At 42.4% G+C, this 18,107-nt stretch overlaps 1 long non-coding RNA gene across 1 annotated transcript; it reads right to left on the bottom strand.

Moving 5' to 3' along the window:
- Positions 1 to 5,042: 5,042 nt before the first annotated feature.
- On the bottom strand, positions 5,043 to 11,243 carry LOC123373035. Its single transcript, XR_006580531.1, has 3 exons — positions 11,106 to 11,243; positions 6,681 to 6,757; positions 5,043 to 5,336 (listed from the first exon to the last, which is right to left on the bottom strand). It is a non-coding gene; the product is annotated as an uncharacterized LOC123373035 (long non-coding RNA).
- Positions 11,244 to 18,107: the final 6,864 nt, after the last annotated feature.

Below are 18,107 nucleotides of genomic sequence, written 5' to 3'. Positions count from 1 at the left end.
CCCCAGAGGAGGTGTGGTCTGCCAGCTCCAGGCGTGATGTGCATCCCCTTGAGCCATCCCGCACTGCGTCAGCAGGGGGGTCTAGTGCTGGCCCCACATGCGGCTTGGTTATGCCAGACCTAAGCTAGGGCTAACAATGCCAGTTTAACACCTCCAAGAGACACGATCTCTGGTTACTGCTCTAGCAAATCACTCACAGCCTGAGGTGATTTTATCAATAGCAGGGTTGTGGGGAGGGGATTGGTTTTTTGCTAATACAAGGGTTATGGGTCAGTTTATGTTATACCTTAGTGTTGTGAGCCAGAAATCACCAATGCCTTTCATTCAAGAGAAATGTAAAGAAGCCATTGTACAGAAGTGGCTGAAACAACAGCAGTAGCACCCAAACACCGGCACATGAAAAACGGGAGTAGACCCTGAACCAGTGGCCCAAGGGATTTCAAAATGAGAGGCTCTGATCCAGCTTGTTCTTATCTGTGTGAGAGACACAGAACAAGGGGAGGGTCACACAGAGGCAGAGGCAACCAGAGAACCAAGCAGTCAGACAGTAACAGCAGTAATATGGTCTTGAGAGAAAGCAAAGAAAGAAAGTGTTTGGGGCACAGAGCGCTGGCTGGAAAGGCAGCTTTGGGATGGCGAGCAAAGAAACTGTCTCAGGCCGTTTGAGTCTTCCTGTGTCAGAGAAACAGGATAATCTTATAACACTTGTAAATAAACATGGCTGCATCAAAGAAAATAGCTGGCTCGGTCATAGATTTCTCCTTGTAACTGGAACTGCCACACCCCAAATTTGGCTAACTGCTCAGGTCAAATGGGGTAACGCTACTAACTCTGGGATTGTTTATCAATTCAGGATTTCATTTTTGTATGAAGTTCCACAGCAATAGGTGCTATCTAGACTTTGCATCTAGCTAGACAAGGTGGGTGAGGTAATATATGTTATTGGACCAACCTCTGTTGGTGAGAGACAAGCTTTCGAGCTTACACAGAGTTCTTCAGGTCACAGTTTGCATCTAGCTAGGCATTTATACTGCCTCGCACATCCATAAACTCGGAGCCATCATCGACCGCATCTCTAAGACATTGTAACTAATTTAAACTAGAAGGAAAGCTTAAAATAGGTGCCTGGATAGCGCTTTTTTTTCCAAAATACAAATCGCCATTAATTTTTAAACCATTTAAAAGTGGCCTGGAAAAAGCACTTAGAGAATGTACTCTAGGGAACAATGTTGTAGGTCCTTTCCATTTGCCACTCCCATGATTCTGTGATTCAAGAACATTTGTCTCTCTTAAAATTGCTCACTTTGCCACCTTTACTGACTGTACTTATCCCGCAGCTTTCTCCGCACTTCTCTGCAAGAGCTGTTCCCAATTTGAGGTAGAAGCTGGATCACTGTTGATCAGACTCATCAGCCTCTAACTGCTGCCTCTAATATGGTCTGCACCAGGTGGCCCTGAAAGTTTCCAGAATGCAAAAGAAATCAATAAGTGGAAAGGCTTTTGACCAGGCAGTTCTGATGAGGAAAAGCATAAAACTGTGGGTAGTACTGATTTTAAAGGGTCCCTTGGGGAGCAACTTGTGGTGGGACTATTAAGGATTATCAGCTAGTTTGAAGTCTGGAGAATTCTTTTTACCAAGTGCCTAAACCAGGGGTCAGCAACCTTTCAGAAGTGGGGTGCCGAGTCTTCATTTATTCACTCTAATGTAAGGTTTCGCGTGCCAATAATACATTTTAACGCTTTTAGATGGTATCTTTCTATAAAATATATGTAAACTATTGTTGTATGTAAAGTAAATAAGGTTTTTAAAATGTTTAAGAAGCTTCATTTAAAATTATATTAAAATGCAGAGCCTCCCAGACTAGTGGCCAGGACCCAGGCAGTGTGAGTGCCACTGAAAACCAGCTTGCATGCCACCTTTGGTACGCATGCCATAGGTTGCCTACCCCTGGCCTAAACTAAGGGCTTGTCTATACCACGCAGTTTTTAGCGACAGGGCTGCGTTGACACAGCCTTGTCACTAAAAGTCAGCGTGTGTAAATGCTCTTTGTCGGTACTTTGCTAGCACTTTTGCCAACTAAATACTTCCAGCCCCGCGAGCAGGATTAGCTTTGTTGGTAGGAGAGCGCACTTGCGTTGGCAAAACTTTGTCTTTCACAGGGGGGGCTTTTTTAAGTACCTGCGAAAGACAAAAGTTTTGTCGACAACTTTGCAGTGTAGACATACCCTAAAACTGAATGTTAATATGAGGTTGTATCTCTCTCTTTACATCGCAAACCAATCCGATATATTGTCATTAATAATTTTTATGGGAATACATCCGGGGACGAGGACTGCATTTTCAATGCAAAATTTTCAGGAGCTCGCAAAAAATGCTCTGTTCAGAGAGGATGAACAATAGAAATGGTTGCAGATGCAAATACAATGTAATTTCTATATGATAAATCACAAATGTTGATCTATAATTTCTTCCAGAGATAATGCTACGCTTCAGTGAAAGACAACTGCATGAAGCACTCTTTTTACCAGTACAAACGTGTGATCACTTGACCTTAAAAATCGTTGTAGGCAGGAATTTTTAAAAGGGCGTGAGGGAAATGAGGTGCCCAATTCTCATTGCAAGTTAATGAGCAAAATTGTCAAAAGTGCGTAGGGGTATGTCTAGACTGCAAATAATACCCACAGCTGGCCCTTGTAGGGCTCAGGCTGTGGGGCTGTAAAGTTGCTGTATAGATGTTCGGGCTCAGGGTGGGGCCCAGTTTCTCGGATCCATCCCCCTCGTGGAGTCCCAGAGATTAGGTGCCAGCCCAAGCCCAAACATTTACACTGCTATTTTGCAGCCTGCAGCCCAAGCCCCACGAGCCCAAGTCAGCTGACTCAGGCCAGCCACTGGTGTTTAATTGCAGTGTAGACATCCCCTGAGTGACTTAGGAGCCAAAGTTCCAATGACTTTCAATGGGACTTCAGCTCCTAAGTCACTTAAGAGTTTTTCAAAGTTGTACCCAATGAGATTTGTGTGCCTAGCTCCCTCAGGTACCTTTCAAAATCCCAACACTTAATTCTTAACTTAGCCCAGTAGTTCTCAAAAGACAACTCTATAGTAACAGTAATGAAGAAGGGGAGAATTCAGACTCTACCAAATGCTATGGCTGCAGGCTCAACATGCCTCAGCACTAACTTTTTTTTAAGCTTTATGTATCTGTGTAATGTTCTCTCTCACCAAGACAAGGGAAAGAAGGGATTTTACAGACCCCTGACCGTCAGCCAATTGGACTGGAACAGGAACAGATAGATATGAAGGTAGAAGGGGTGTACTGAGAGCAGAGAGAAACTTGAGGAAGTAAAACTATTTTTACCTTTCTTTCTTTTCGAATACACCAAGCATGTTTATCCAACATAATTTTTGCACCATAGATTAGATGGACCATTTGTGGGCTACTGTCGTTTGTTTATGGGTAATCTAATGGACAAACTTCCTTAGCACATGTTCAGTCCTTTGAAGATTTGTGAAATAAAACACAGGCTGTATTTATTTGCAAGCTCTCCTGGGTTCTTGTCACTTTCAATTAATCAGCCAGGTTGTGTATCCATGAACAATAAATATTTCCATTCTAGACCCATTTCTGCTTTGTGTTACAGTTCCAGCGTGCTCCTCTGAGCTATCAGAAGTCATTTGGCATTGGTAGTAGGGTGAACGAATAACTGCAAAAACAGCTAAAAAGCAATGGCTAGGAAGTCTGCAAGAAGAAATGGCACACTGGTAGTATAGGGCTGTGAGTAAAGTTTCTTTTCCTTTGTTTGTGGGAAGCCTGATGCTGCATTCATATTCACTCATTACCTTGCAGGATGCTTTTCTTGCAAGGATCTTTACAGACCATGCACAACTGATCTAGCCTATAAACACCAACATGCAATCACATCTGGGATGGAACACTACTGGCATTCTGTGTTATCTGATGAGCCCAACCTAATTTTTCTTGCTGGTGTTTTCTCTAAAAAGGGGGAAACATCCACCAAGAGATAAACTAGCATCATCACGATTTATTTTTCATACTTGTCCAACACGGGAACAAAGCTGTCTTTGTCCAAGGATGTGTAGTGCAGCTGCAGTGGCAGATTTATGTCGTGTTTATATAAAAGGTAAGTCAAGTGTTAAATACAAGTTTTCCATGCCCTAATAAGGAGAACCATATAGATGCTATGAATGAAAGGCAATTGCTCTACTTAGGTCACCACTTGCTAATCTAATACTGCAATACAGAAGCAGTGATCATCGTTATCTGCTCTTTCCTGCATTCATTTTACTTAGGGCCCAATAGTCAAACCTAGGTGTGTAAAGTGCTAAGTTGGGCATCTAAGCCAAATGTTTTAAACTCGGGTACTTACAAATAGGCACCTAAATAAGGGCCCGATTGTGACATCATTAGTCATGCGAGGTAGCATAGTCTTTCCCAAGTTAGCTTCAACAGGACTATTTGTAGGGACTATTCAACACGAGTAAGGGGCTCATAATCTGACCCTACATTTTTAAAGATATTGAGCACCCAGAGCTTTCATTGACTTCCATGAGACTCAAATGCCCAAACACTATTTGTGTAAGGGTTGCAGGACTGGGCCCCGGATTTCTTTTCTGACAACGTCATGTCTGTTTGATGATTTGGCAGCAATACTCCTGATTCATTTTCTTTAATCGTGACTCCACTGTGTTGTATTTGTACAACTGACCTCCAAACAAATTTATTTCACTGCCACAATGGTCTTTGTGAGATCATTTCAATGAGATCATTGAAGAATATGTTCCAGACCAAAACATGTTAATTAAATGCATTAAATACTGACAACACTGCTTAAATAGGGGCTGCAGGTTGCCAGCTATAACCTAACAGAAATCTAAATAAGGGAAGAATTCACAGCCACTTCTTGCATTGCTGAATAAAAACATTACAATCCATGAATATAAACATAACTCGGTAAGAGCAAATGGACAGCATTAAGTTCATTACAATGTGTACTTTAAAAAGGAGTTTTACAACTGGAAGCCGTACAGCAGAGTATTTGTTTATTGTAAATTATTTTAGCATTGCTCATAAAAAAGAGCACAGTCATCATGACATACAAGAACAAACCTGCTTTATTCCTCATCACAGCCAGAAAATGTATTGCTTAAAGCTCTCTTCCTTCTGTGACCTGATGGCTTATCTAACAGTAGCTATTTAGTGTGATAATGGCGTTTGATAGATTGGACACAAACACCATTGTCACACTCCACAGCTCTGGCAGTAAATAGTCCGTAGGAGCTGAAATACGGACAAGTCCCAAACTTCAGCGTTGAGGATCTGCAACAGACAGACAAAGGATCACAAGTGAAACATGAATGATGGAAACAAGTTTGAAACATCAGTGACAAGCTACAGCGTGCATTTACAGCACTGTTTAGTCCGGGCACCTTGCAATGTTGTACACTGCTCAAGCGAGGTTATAATCTGGAATACACTTTAGGTGAAAAGGGCACCTCCTTTCTCCACACAGCTTTTCCCTGTGTTTATTTAGTCCCCAATTCAAAGCCAAGTGTAACCAACCATGGACTTCACTGGGCTTTGGATCAGGCCCTAAAGGCACAGTCCTATACCACTGAACCCCATGGGAGTTTCATCATTTACTTCCTTGGGGGCAGGATCAAGCCCGCAAGTGACTAAAATAGTCTCTTCTTTTTACTCCTGTTAGCCCCATAGATCCAACACAGCTAAGGGAGACTAAGCTGCGTTCTAGCCCTCCACCTACATCACCAGAAGCATTGCCCACTAGGTTGCTATTAGTTACCACTGCTCAAACCCATTTGATTTTTATGATGACGATTTACTTGTATTAAAGTAGCATCTAGAGTCCCCAGCCGAGGGCAGGGCTCCACTGTACAAATACATAGCAAGAGGCAGTCCATGCATCAAAGAGCTTATAAACTAAATACACAACACAGACAAAGGGAATGGTGTGTATGTGTTGGGGTGTGTGAAATAAGTGCCATTACTCCCCCTTTTGCAGATGGAGGACTGAGGCAGAGAGAGACTAAGCAGTTTACCCAAGGTCACACAGCAATCTGTGGCAAAACCAGGAAATGAACCCAGCTCTCCAGCCCTGCGCCTTAACCACAAGGCCACCCTTCCTCTCGAGCTAGGCTTTCATGCTACATACATCACCATGGTAACCGACTTCACACAGGCAATGGGGCTGCACAGTTAGAACAGCAAGCACAGATTGCCCTTCAGGACCTGTAAGGATGGTGACGATGCAGGAGACGGAAAGACCTCAGCTATTCTGTTCTACTCTGCACAAGTTCTTACACCACATTCGTCACTGTAGTATCTGAGTGAATTCCTATAGTTCATTAAGCAACATGACTAACCTCTGTCCCGTGTCTGTTCTCTCAGCGCCAGAAGTGTGAGCGCAGGGGAGTATCATGTTTTAGTAAGCTGGGTTTTGGGGGGTTTGGTTGTTGTTGTTGTTGTAACACTCATGTTGCTATTTATGTTAGGAAAGGCAAGGTCAATGGCAATTACTTTACACTTGCACCAAAACATGGTGGGATTTGTGGTGGCCCTTAGCTGCAAGGGGTTCATTGAATGCTCTCAGACCTGGCTTATTGAGCAATTTAACCTCAGTGCTAAAGTGCATGTGATACTTACTGTGCCCTCCACCATCTCGTGAACCAAACTAGATGTGTCCTTCTCACTCGCCCTCCAGGCAGAGCCACTACCACACCCTGTGTGAGGAAAAGAAAGAAGGGAATAGATGAGGGAAACATGAAAAGAGGGGAGTGGAGAAGGAAAGGTTAGGGTTCAGAGTCTCCATCTTTTCTTCTTACTCCTCCTCTCTCTTTCCTGATTAAAAAAGAAACCATCAACCCACAAGACACTTTATGCAGGATTGTCGTGGGCATTAGATGTTTGTAAATCGCTGATCTCCTCAGATAAAAGGTACTGTATGTAACTGCAACGTCATGATTTATTATTCATAAATAATAACAATAACATACTTTTCTTTCAGTTTTCAAAAAATGAGCAGTGAACTGGGAAGCAAAAGGATATATTCTCACCTTTTGATGGGATTCCTTTATCCCTCTAGAGATGGTGGAAGTCTTTCAGGTGCAGCACAGTGTGTGTGATTAATTGCTCATTTTGAACAGCACTGGGTGGGTTTTGATATGTGCTGCATGCTGCAGTATGATTCCCTAATGGTTTGCTACGGCTAATGAGAACTTAAATTGTCTGGCTCCAAAAACTGTGTTGATTGGGTGCTGATCTGTTCATGGAAGTGAAGGGAGCTGTTTATTTGTGAGAGAGGATAAGACACAGAACACCTCTATAACTGATTCAATTTATCCCTCTCCATTTAGACATGCCCTATAAATATATCCCTCTTGTATACATTTTGAACTGTGTTCCACCCATAATTAAGAAAGCCAGCAGCTTTTAGATGCTGCCAGAACCAATGGACCAAGAGGAGTATTCTGATGCATCTAGTGCTAGAGTATTTCATTTCTTCTATTCTATCTTATCTAATTCACCCATCATTATGGCACTTGGGTGCAATTGCTCGGTGTGTTAAGTGAGTTGAGAAGGTTTGAGGGAGAAATTCTTTGGATATTCAGGGAACATTCTCTCTTCCCTGAAGGTATGTCTCCACTGTGTGATAATGCTCACTATGTGATTTTTAAAGCATACTAATGTGCTGCACATTAGGGCAGGTCTAAGCACTAAATCTGCATAGCTGCACCAATGCAGCTGCACTGCTGTAGTGCATCTGGTGAAGACACACTATGTCGACAGGAGAGCGCTCTCCCGTTGACACACTTACTCCACCTCCATGAGAGGTGGAAGCTATGTCGGTGGGAGACCATCTTTCACTGATATAGTGCCGGAGTGGACAGGGCTTAGGTCACAGTAACTTGTGTCACCCAATGGAGTGTCTTTTCACATCCCTGAGTGACATAAGTTAGATTGATTTAAGTGGTAGGGTAGACCTGCCCTTAGTTGGTCCATGTAGATCCTGCTGATGTTTACTAAATGTTCCCTAATGCACTTCAGCATAGCACTGTTTCAAAGAGCACTATGTTAACGCACACTAGAGAACCTTTAGTGCATACCAGCAGGTCTACAGGGACAAATTAATGAGCAATATATTAGTGCGTTTTAGAAATCACACCCCCATAGTGCACATTGCCCTTACATTCTTGTTAAAGTGATTTATTTTCCTTTAGTGGCTTTACATTCAAAACCAACAATGCACACACCCTCACATACGCTATGTGTCCCTTATAGTCACCTGCCAGATTCCCCATCCTCTGCGAGTCTATATCAGCAGCTGCTTGTAAAAACACAAACCCTGCACAAGCGTGTGCCCCATAAGAGGCATGGAATATGGATACAGAAAACCATCACATTTCACACGTGTTCCTACACAACAGTCGCCATTTTAAATGTCAGCATTTAGCAACAATTGCCATACCATGATAGCAGAGATCCAGTGGTTATTTCCTGTTAATTACAGGGGCCTACTATGGCATCACATATCAGAGATGCAATGCATACATGGAGGAACATATTAGCAAATTTTGATCTGTCCAGTTGCCTAAATGTTTTTAATACACCTAACACATGAGCACCAGAAATACATGTGTGAAGAATGTTTTAAGTGCCCCCTTTGGATGATTGCTGTGATTTTTCTCGATAGTTGTTCTATCTTGACATAGGGATTTTATTAGCAGCTTCAGAGCTATTTAGAGTACGTCCAGAATACCCGCCGTATCGGCGGGTAGCGATCGATTTATCGGGGATCGATATATTGCGTCTCATTGAGATGTGATATACCGATCCCCGAATGTGCTCCCCGTCGACTCCGGAACTCCACCGGAGCGAGCGGCGGTAGCGGAGTAAACGGGGGAGCCGCGGCCGTCAATCCCGCGCTGTGAGGACGGGAGGTAAGTCGGAATAAGATACATCGACTTCAGCTACGGTATTCCTGTAGGTGAAATTGCGTATCTTACATCGACACCCCCCCCTAGTGTAGACCAGGCCTTAGTAGGTGAACATCTCATAGAGTATACCTGATGGCCTACAATGGGGTAGAAGAGTAAAAGAGGCCTAGATTTAATTTTAGGACAAACTCACTCACTGGGAATCTTAAATAGTTGGTGAAAATATGAGACGTATTTGTTGGGCAAGTATAAATCAATATGTTATCGTCATTTAGGAAGGACCAGCAATTGCTAGACATGATGGGCCTGACTCTAAATTCATTCAATTAATGGAAAAACTCTAATAAAGCTTTTTTCCACAATTGGCTCCATCCAGGAAACCTGCCACCAATTGTTTCATCCACACAAATGTTCCATCTTTTCTGGAAACTATTTGTTTAACTGGTTTAAATATTGATCTAGTTAAGCCAGTACAAGCCCCAAATACATACACTCTTCATCTGTTGAAATCCTTGCTGAAATCAGTTTCATCTGCATCAGTGAGTTACCAACCTAAAATACATTGATTTAAGCAAAACTTAAGTGAGTCTAACCTTTGGGCTTTGGACCAGTTTAACTAGACTGATTTTTAAACTGATTTAATTAAACCAGAGCACATTTCTACTGAGAATACAAGTCAAGTTGTCAGTCAGTCCTTAGCAGATGGACGGCCCATAAGACAACCTAACCCTGCCAGTTAATGTGCCAGACCTCTCTCTCTTTTTTGTTTTATCAATATAACTATTGTGTCATCTCCATTTTTGTGCACATATGTGATCTGCAAATGAATGGGTGGGAATGGCTCCTTTTTCAATGTATTGATCATCCTTAGTTTATTTTGTATCTACTGTGGAGCCTTCACGATCTGTAGCAGGAAACAGCTGTGTAGGTGAATGCCAGCACAGCACATTGCTATCAGGCAGGGTGGCAGATATGCCTAACCTTACTGCTAAGAAGGAGCAAGCTCTGGGAGAAAGAGCGGGCTGTAACATACCCTGTACACAACACCAGGAGGCTGCTGTTGCTTCTGTTGTCACGCAGTTATATAAGTTGATAAAGGGGCCTTAGTTTAGATGGTAGATTCCCAGTTATATCCAAAACAAAATTTCACTTTGTCATGGTACAAATTTTTAGCTATGGACCTGAATTTTATTTTCCATTCTCACAAACAAACCTTCCCTCACATTATTAGTGAAAAGTGAGTACAAAAGGGATGCAAACAGTGATATTGAAATTTGGGTTCTAATTCACATATATATAGTGCAGGGACTGTCATGCACTATATATATGTGCAGTGCTTAGCACATTGGAGCCCCAGGATAGCTGGCCTCTAGGCCCTACTGCAATATAAAAGTTAAAATAATATTTCAGACAAGCAATGTGACTGAAAGTGAGGCATGCTCAAAGCCCCACTATCCATGCATAGGAACTCCCAGCAGTTCAGCAGAAATCGTTCTGGAAACAATAGGTAGTGACAGAGAATAGAGAAGATAATTGATTCCTGAGGGGTTGAGATTGTTAAAATAGTGCAACAGAGTAAAGAGCAAAGGCAAGGAGAGGGTGACACGTTGGCACAGGGTAGAAGCAGAATGTAAATGCTGTAGCACCACAAACTTTCCACATTCAGCCTCTCTTCTGGTGGCTTTGGGTTTAAAGCATGGAGCTCTTCAATGCAGAACACCATTGCAAGGAAAAGAAATACTGTACTTACTGTACTTTTAAAGCCTTTTCATGTATCTAAACTCTCAAGACGTATCTAATCCTCAAGACTAGTAAAGTCTAACCAAGCACGTTAGCATCATTATTTTTACAATAAGCATTTAGGATGTCTATAGGCTTGATCCTGTACCCACTGAAGTTACAGGAAAAACTCTCACTGACTTAAAAGGTGCAGGAACAGATCCTACAACTATAATACAACATCCATTTCATCTGTGTTGAGGGGCAACAGACTTGCAAGAACATTTTAGTGTAGCAGATGCATAACACTGGCATTTGAAATCATTTTTGTACTCAAATTTTTATCAGTACATCCCCCCACCTGAAGAGTTTGTTTCATTTTGCTCACTTGAAAGATATCCAGGAAAGCACTTACCATCCTGCATAACTGCTGGCTGTGCCTTTGTTGGAGTTTTGGTTCTAACGCATTGTTTTGCTGGACACCACTGTCTTCTGATTCTTTGAGTTTTAGGCTTCCTTGTTATGAATTTACAGCAGCAGGCAGGCGTCCAGAACTTCTGTTTCCAGTGGACACTTTTCCCTTGCCCTTTATGGGATCCTGAGTTTTTAAGTAAACAATTCATTCTCTTTCTGATAAGTCACATTAAAATATTGATCAGTGGGGGATGGCCCTCTGTCCACTAAGCAGGAGTCACCTTTAGTCAAACAGACCGAGGGAAAAAACCTTGAAAATCCGGTTTTTCCTCCTCCCTTGGGGTAGTGTGTGTGTGGGTAGGTGGAGAGGGGAGAAAGTGGATTGGTGGGAGGGAATAGTTGTATTACCCTGACTTGAAACAGTGTTTCTTAAAAAGTGATATTGCAACCACACATCAAAAAAGAACTGCCCTCTGTGTTTACTTAACTCTTTCTCAGATGAAGAGTGTTAATTCAGCCTCAATATCTACATTAATTGTTTAAATCTGACCTCCAGTGAGCAAGGCCCATCTCAGACCTCCTGGCCAATGCTAATGTTACCATTTCCTGCACAGATCTGTGTGTTAACCTTTTGTTGTTTAAGTTCATTGCTCTGTGGAGGTATTTATGTGACTCTCATACCCAAAGAACCCGAGTACCCCACAGTCCTTAATGGATTTTATTTTCCCAACACTCCTACAAGGTAGGGAAGTATCATCCCCGTGTTACAGATAGGGAAACTGAGGCACATATTAGCCTTATGCATGTTCACACAAGAAGAGTGTGGGAGAAACAGGAATTGAACCCAGGTTTCCTGAGTCACAGTTTAGAGCCTTAACCACCAGATCATCACACAAATTCCAAAAGTAAAGGTACCATATATTTCACCTTCCTGAGGACTAGCATAGGATTTGAGCCTGGGACCTACTGCACCATACGCCAAAGTTACATTTTGAGCCCAACAAACTGCCCGGTGCTGAGCTTGCCTGTGCTTTACTATCCTTAATTCTTTTTTGTTGTTATTGTTGTTGGGTTTTTTTGTTTGTTTCATTAGAAAAGGTTTTTTAAAATTACTTATTCTCAGCTAAAAAGAATATGAAAATAAGATGGGCTATAGCTGCTGGCATGCGGATGGGTGAGCAGATAACACGGACTCTTCACATGGCACACGTGGCAGCTAGGGAACAAGCCTACGTGGCATTACGCACCCTGCAGTTTGGGGCTGGAATGCTCATTTACACTAAGACCACTGGGCACCATTTTCACAGCGTACAGGGGCCTAAAAGCGGGTGCAATGTAATTTATGCCGACATTAAGGCTCCTTTACTCTGCCGAAGCACCGTAAAGTGGCCACTGGGTAATGACGCACTCACTTTGGAAGAGTGGTCAAGTGCCCAGCAGGCTCAAGCCCTTAATGTACTAGTACAGTGACAGACCACTCTAGAGACATTCCTTCTCTTTGATGTCGAGCAAGTCTCTGTTTCTCCTTCCATCATTCAGGGCAGGGACTGTCTCCCACTATGTATTTGTACAGTGCCTAGCACAACGGGGGTCGCTTGGCATTATTGTAACATAATACCAAGTACGTCTGTAAATGGGGAGAGAAGGAAAGAATGAGTTTAATTGCATTATATCTGAAGAGAGGAGCGCCACTGCTGGGTCTCAGCATTCTTTTATTTTTAATGATTACATCTATGTTCTAAGGATCATTTCCCCCCACTCATAACCCTAGCATTTTTAATGATGCGAGAGACCAATGATACATTTTTGTAATGTTCTTTTTTCCTGTGTATTAAAATGAGAAAACAGAAAACATTCTGCAAATTCATTGCATCATGTTGCATTTTTTAAAAAAGAAGATTCGGGGGGAGGGAGTGTTGACGCAAACGAATAATGTTAACACATTTGGCAGGAATTCAGAGATTGGAACAAGACAAAGAAGAACGAAGTCTAGAGGCTAAGCGCTAGCTTATGCATCCAGAGATGCACCAGGAAAGGGGGAGTGGGGACAGAATACTGCAAGCAATGAATGACAAGCCCCTTTGCTCCCTACATCACCTTTAAAGTGGGAGCTGCCCCAACCACCTGCTTCCTAAATCCAGTTGTTGTACCAGGGGTGGAACCTGCCACACCCCCAAATCAACTTGCCATGTACCCATTGGGGACTATGAGGGTGAAGAGCACAACTAGCCGCATTGGCCAGACAAGCCACTTAGGTCCTGATTCAGCAAAGCACTTAAGCAGTTTAAGTCCTACTGAAGTGAAGCACCTGCTAGCGCATTGCCAGCCCCCTAGTGCTCAAGGATGCACAGCAACTATGTCCTGGCTTCCTCCTTCATGGATACACCATGATGAAGAGAGGGGTTCACCCTATACAATGCAACTGCACGGGGTAGCCCCAGTTTATCACTACTGAGCTTTCACGGGAACATAATTCTGGGAAATTTGCGTGAACTGTTTTCACCTAACCTGGCCAATCACCAAATGACAAACAAAAATGTCCATTGACTTTAACAGGACCAGGATTGCACTCTGAGAGTTCAGACCATGTCGTCTTCTATGTGTGTGTCTGCAAAACCTTACACAATGGGGCTCTGGATTCTGCAGTATAAAGATTAGATAATAACAGCAGAAAGAGAACGGAGATATATTCTAATAATGGGATCACAATTATTGTGAGATAAATATGCCCTAGTTGAAATATATTCCTGTATCTTCAGCTGCAGCTGTTTGCATCTACCTGTTCCGGGGGGCAGCATGGTTTAGCAGTTGGGGCACTATCCTGTGAATCAAAAGCCCTGCATTCTAATCCCATCTCTGCTACTAACCTTGTGTTTGACAATGAACAAGTCACTGCATGGCAATGTGTCTCCATTTCCCTTCCCATCCTTTGTCTATTTAGATTCTAAACATTTGGGGAGCAGGGCCTCTCTCTTACTCTGTGTTTGTATAGCCACTATATAATGGAGCCACTCTTGGTTGCTTGGTTGGGATGTGTAGGTGCCAGCCAGGTAATACAGAGAAGAAATAATAATGATTAACATGCTAACTGGAGAGCACAGTACATTTAAGAGGCTGTCCAAATTTTCAGAATGGCACTTGTGCAAAAATGTGTGTATGACTTACCTGTACAGTTACCATAACTGTATGTGCCAATTCTGGGTGCAATTCTGAAAATTCAAACCTGTTTTTCAAGCTTATGGGAAGTATCTGGTATGATGGGAAAGGTTTGTACTTAACTGTAAAACAGCAGATAGAAGACAAGCAAAAAGTAATAATTTATTTAGAATGTATTTTATGAGCTGTAATTTCTCTAAACTCTAACAGATTTTTAGTATGCTGTTATTTTTCAGAAGGGAAGTGTCACTAGGTAGTGACTGCTGGGAGTGTGCTCATGAGTAAAAGTTCCTTTCCGAGAAACTCTGTGCTACAATTTTAAATGAGCCATTAAAGCTAATAAAGTAAAGGCTTTCACCACTGCACATGGATACTGGGTGATAATTTGAGAGAGAATTGCAAACATCCTCACTGAGGACTGGCTGTTCCTGCTCCCGTTCTTTGAAATAAAATGCCAAATTGTTTTGAAATTCCTGGAGAAAGCTAATTGGATTGGTTAAAGGTCACTAAATGTGATCCAGGAGCAGATAAGCATGATGAAATACATACATAAACACCATACATAAATATGTGGGACAAATTCTATCCTCAGATACATATGAACAGATCTCACTGACTTTGGTCGCTCTAAGTCTATAAGAAGCTTAAAGTTGTCCCACAGGTGAAAGCAGGAAAATCCTTTTATATTATTTGCCTTATGTAAACACTGGAAGATACAACAAAAGAAACAGATGGACCTCAGGTCATATGCTGTGAGGAAAAGAGGAGACAGAAGGGTGAGGGTAGGACATGAAAAATATTGTACTGATTGAAGGAGTTAATAAACTACTACCAAGGCAGGAAATAGGGGCTTTTCACAATACTTTCAAAGAGGTAAAGCATGACATTATGATCTAGAAGCTAAAGGTTAGGTTCTCCAATAGGGAGAATTGAACCAGCCCAGAACCTGGCAAGGAGAGGATTGAGCATTGTCTTTCTGAGTAAAGCCCTCAACTCCATACTGTACATGCAAAATAAATTGGCTGGGGCAAACAATGAAGTATTAGGCAATTCCCCCACCCAGTGTGAGAGGGATATGACCCCAAAGGAGTAGTGGATGGGAACACTCTTGGGGGAAGGAGGGAAATGCTAACTGAAAAGGTCCTCAGTGTATCTGAGCTGGCTCAGACTTTATCTGCATAAAGCCACCCTGTGCACAGTAAAGCTCATTTCCAGGGCAGCCTGGAGAAAGCTTAAAAACACAATTGGGGAAAACGGCTGTGTTCGTTTATGCCAGACTTTAAAAAGCTAGTTCCACCATTCAATTCGATTTTGAGACTGTGGGGTAGTGCTCCCATTTACATCACCTAAATGAGGTTTGCCAGGATTTGGTTTTTTTTCATATGCTTCCAATCAGAATAATCATTTTTTTATATGAACAGAACAAATAAAACAGAGAGAGAGAGAGAGCGAGCGAGCGCGCGCACAGCGTGCAGGCTGCACTTGAGCACAAAATGGCAGCTGCCACTGCTGCCTGGAGAGAGACTGCTCTCCATTTCAAGGGGCAGTGCACACCCCCAACATACGCAAGCTGCATGCACTGCAACTAGCATGCCACAACTCCAACTGAAGCCAACAGCAGTCCGTTGAGTTGACTGATTTGAGGATTGGGCCCTCAAAACTGAAAAGGAGGAGGAGTTGGGAAGCAGACATTCTTCACTGAAACATGGGACACTGATATGCAGAGTTTGCCAAAGGGGACAGTGGAGGCACTAGCCCTGGAGGGATTCAAGAAAGGCCTGATTCTGCAGTCCTTAGCAAGGCACATATTTGAAGTCAAAGGGATTTTTCCTGCAGGATTTAAGAATTTAACTATTAGGCCAATGTCAATAATGTAAGGAAACATCCTGCATTAATGACTAGTGCCTTTATGGTTTTATTCCAGCTCTATCTTCTATGGTGTATGATAAAATAAACTTGGGACTAATAAAACCACTTTTGATCTGGATAGTTCGCCTATGGAAAAACCTTTGTATCCTGTTACAAACCCAACAATTGGTCTTGGGTTACCGATATTCACAAAACCTGGGTCAAAATTATGGGCCAGATCCTCAGATGTGGAACAGGCATAGCTCCATTGAAATAATCAAATCTGACTCATCATTATGGCCCATTGATTTAAATGGAGCTATGCTGATTTACATCAGCTAAGGATCTGGCCCTACAGCTTTGCATGGAAATCGGTAGAGAAGCTCTATGACTTAAAGCATGCAAATCTTGATCACTTCAGCTGATTTTTGCTTATTTGTTTGGATCTTTACTCAAAATGTATCATGCTATTCAAGAGCCATGAATGCACATGAACCAAAATAAAAGGACTGTAGAATACCCTGTAAAGCAAAATCATAGTTTCACCTAGCTCTTTTAGCATGGTATTACAGACAAAGGTAAGTCATATGCAGTACAAGCATAATAGTGATATAGACCCCAAATACACACAGAGGGGAAAGTACCTGTGACCCAAATGAGTCAGTGGCTAGTAGTTAAATATTATCTATGACTGGCCAGTAGTTCAGAGTAGTGGGAAGATAAAAATTAACTTTTTTTTTAAAAAAGGATGAAACAGATCAAAGGTGGTTAACCTAGAAACCATGAACTTTTCCACTGAAGCTTTCAGTAAACTAAATTGATTTGAATTTCCCAATGATCAGCTCATTACATCAGCTCCTATATGCCATGCTGGCATTCCCTGTAGTGACTCACCACACTGACACATCAACCCCAGGGAACAAAGGGAGACCGTTATCTTGAAATTAAAAATATAGGGCCTGATTTTCTGCCTAGATTCACTCAGAACTCCCTTTTACACCTTCAAAATTGCTGTGGGAAGAATGTAGATAACTTAGACTTGAGTGGTAATGAGGATACATACCTCCATAGGCGATCAGCATCGTTATCCCCATTTTACAGCTGGGGAAACTGAGGCACCATACAATGGAATGACTTCCCTAGGCCACTCAGCAAACCAGTAGCAGAGCTGGGAATCAACCTCTGGTCTCCTGAGTTCTCAGTCCACTGTCCTAGCCAATAGGCCACACTGCCTCTCAAGAAAACAAGCCCTTATGTCAAAGTGACCTAAATTACACTTGAAAATGATTGCCGGCACAAGAGGGGAGGCTGCTGTTTAAAAATCTGGTTCATAAACAGTATCTTTCATTGTCACTCCCTAAATCTTCACAGTGGCAAAGAGAAAAGCTAGCTAGGTATTATTCAGCAGTATTTTAAATTATTCAGGTTCATTGAACATAAATCCTTGTGCAGATTTTGCTGCTGCTGCCAATGGCAACAAAGCACAAATTAATTTGCTGGCATAATACCTCCAAGACCAACTTTTACTACCAATGGAGCCCATCCAGATTAGAAAGTATGTGGCCTTGGGCATGTGAACCCACATTCTGGCTGCTCACTAAGCCAGTCTCTTCAGGGACAAGGTAAAGCTGCTCACCTCCAAAGATGGGAATTATATAACTCACACGAATGGACTTCCCCCAGCAGCAGTGCTCTTTTGTCTCCGTCCCTGCAGGAGATAGGAATTATTACAGCCCTAGGCTATGGCTGCCTCTCCTGGCTACTGGTGATAGGGAAAGGAGAGGGTTTGGGGACCATTTTTGTTTTTAAATAACTAATCAACCCTTTCAGGACATGTGTCTCCTCTCTCTCTCTTACCATAACCTGCAGGTGGCAACTCCTGTTGACTATTTAGTATGTGGCAGGGAATTTGTGCTCACATCAGAGGCCTGCTTGTCCTTTACCCTACCCAGGGTTGGTCAGTTCATTGGGTGTGGGTGTAGGTGTGTGCGTGAGCGTG

Source organism: Mauremys mutica, chromosome 6, assembly GCF_020497125.1.
Source record: "Mauremys mutica isolate MM-2020 ecotype Southern chromosome 6, ASM2049712v1, whole genome shotgun sequence".
Classification (NCBI taxonomy): domain Eukaryota; kingdom Metazoa; phylum Chordata; order Testudines; family Geoemydidae; genus Mauremys; species Mauremys mutica.
This window is presented reverse-complemented; position numbering and strand designations above follow the sequence as displayed.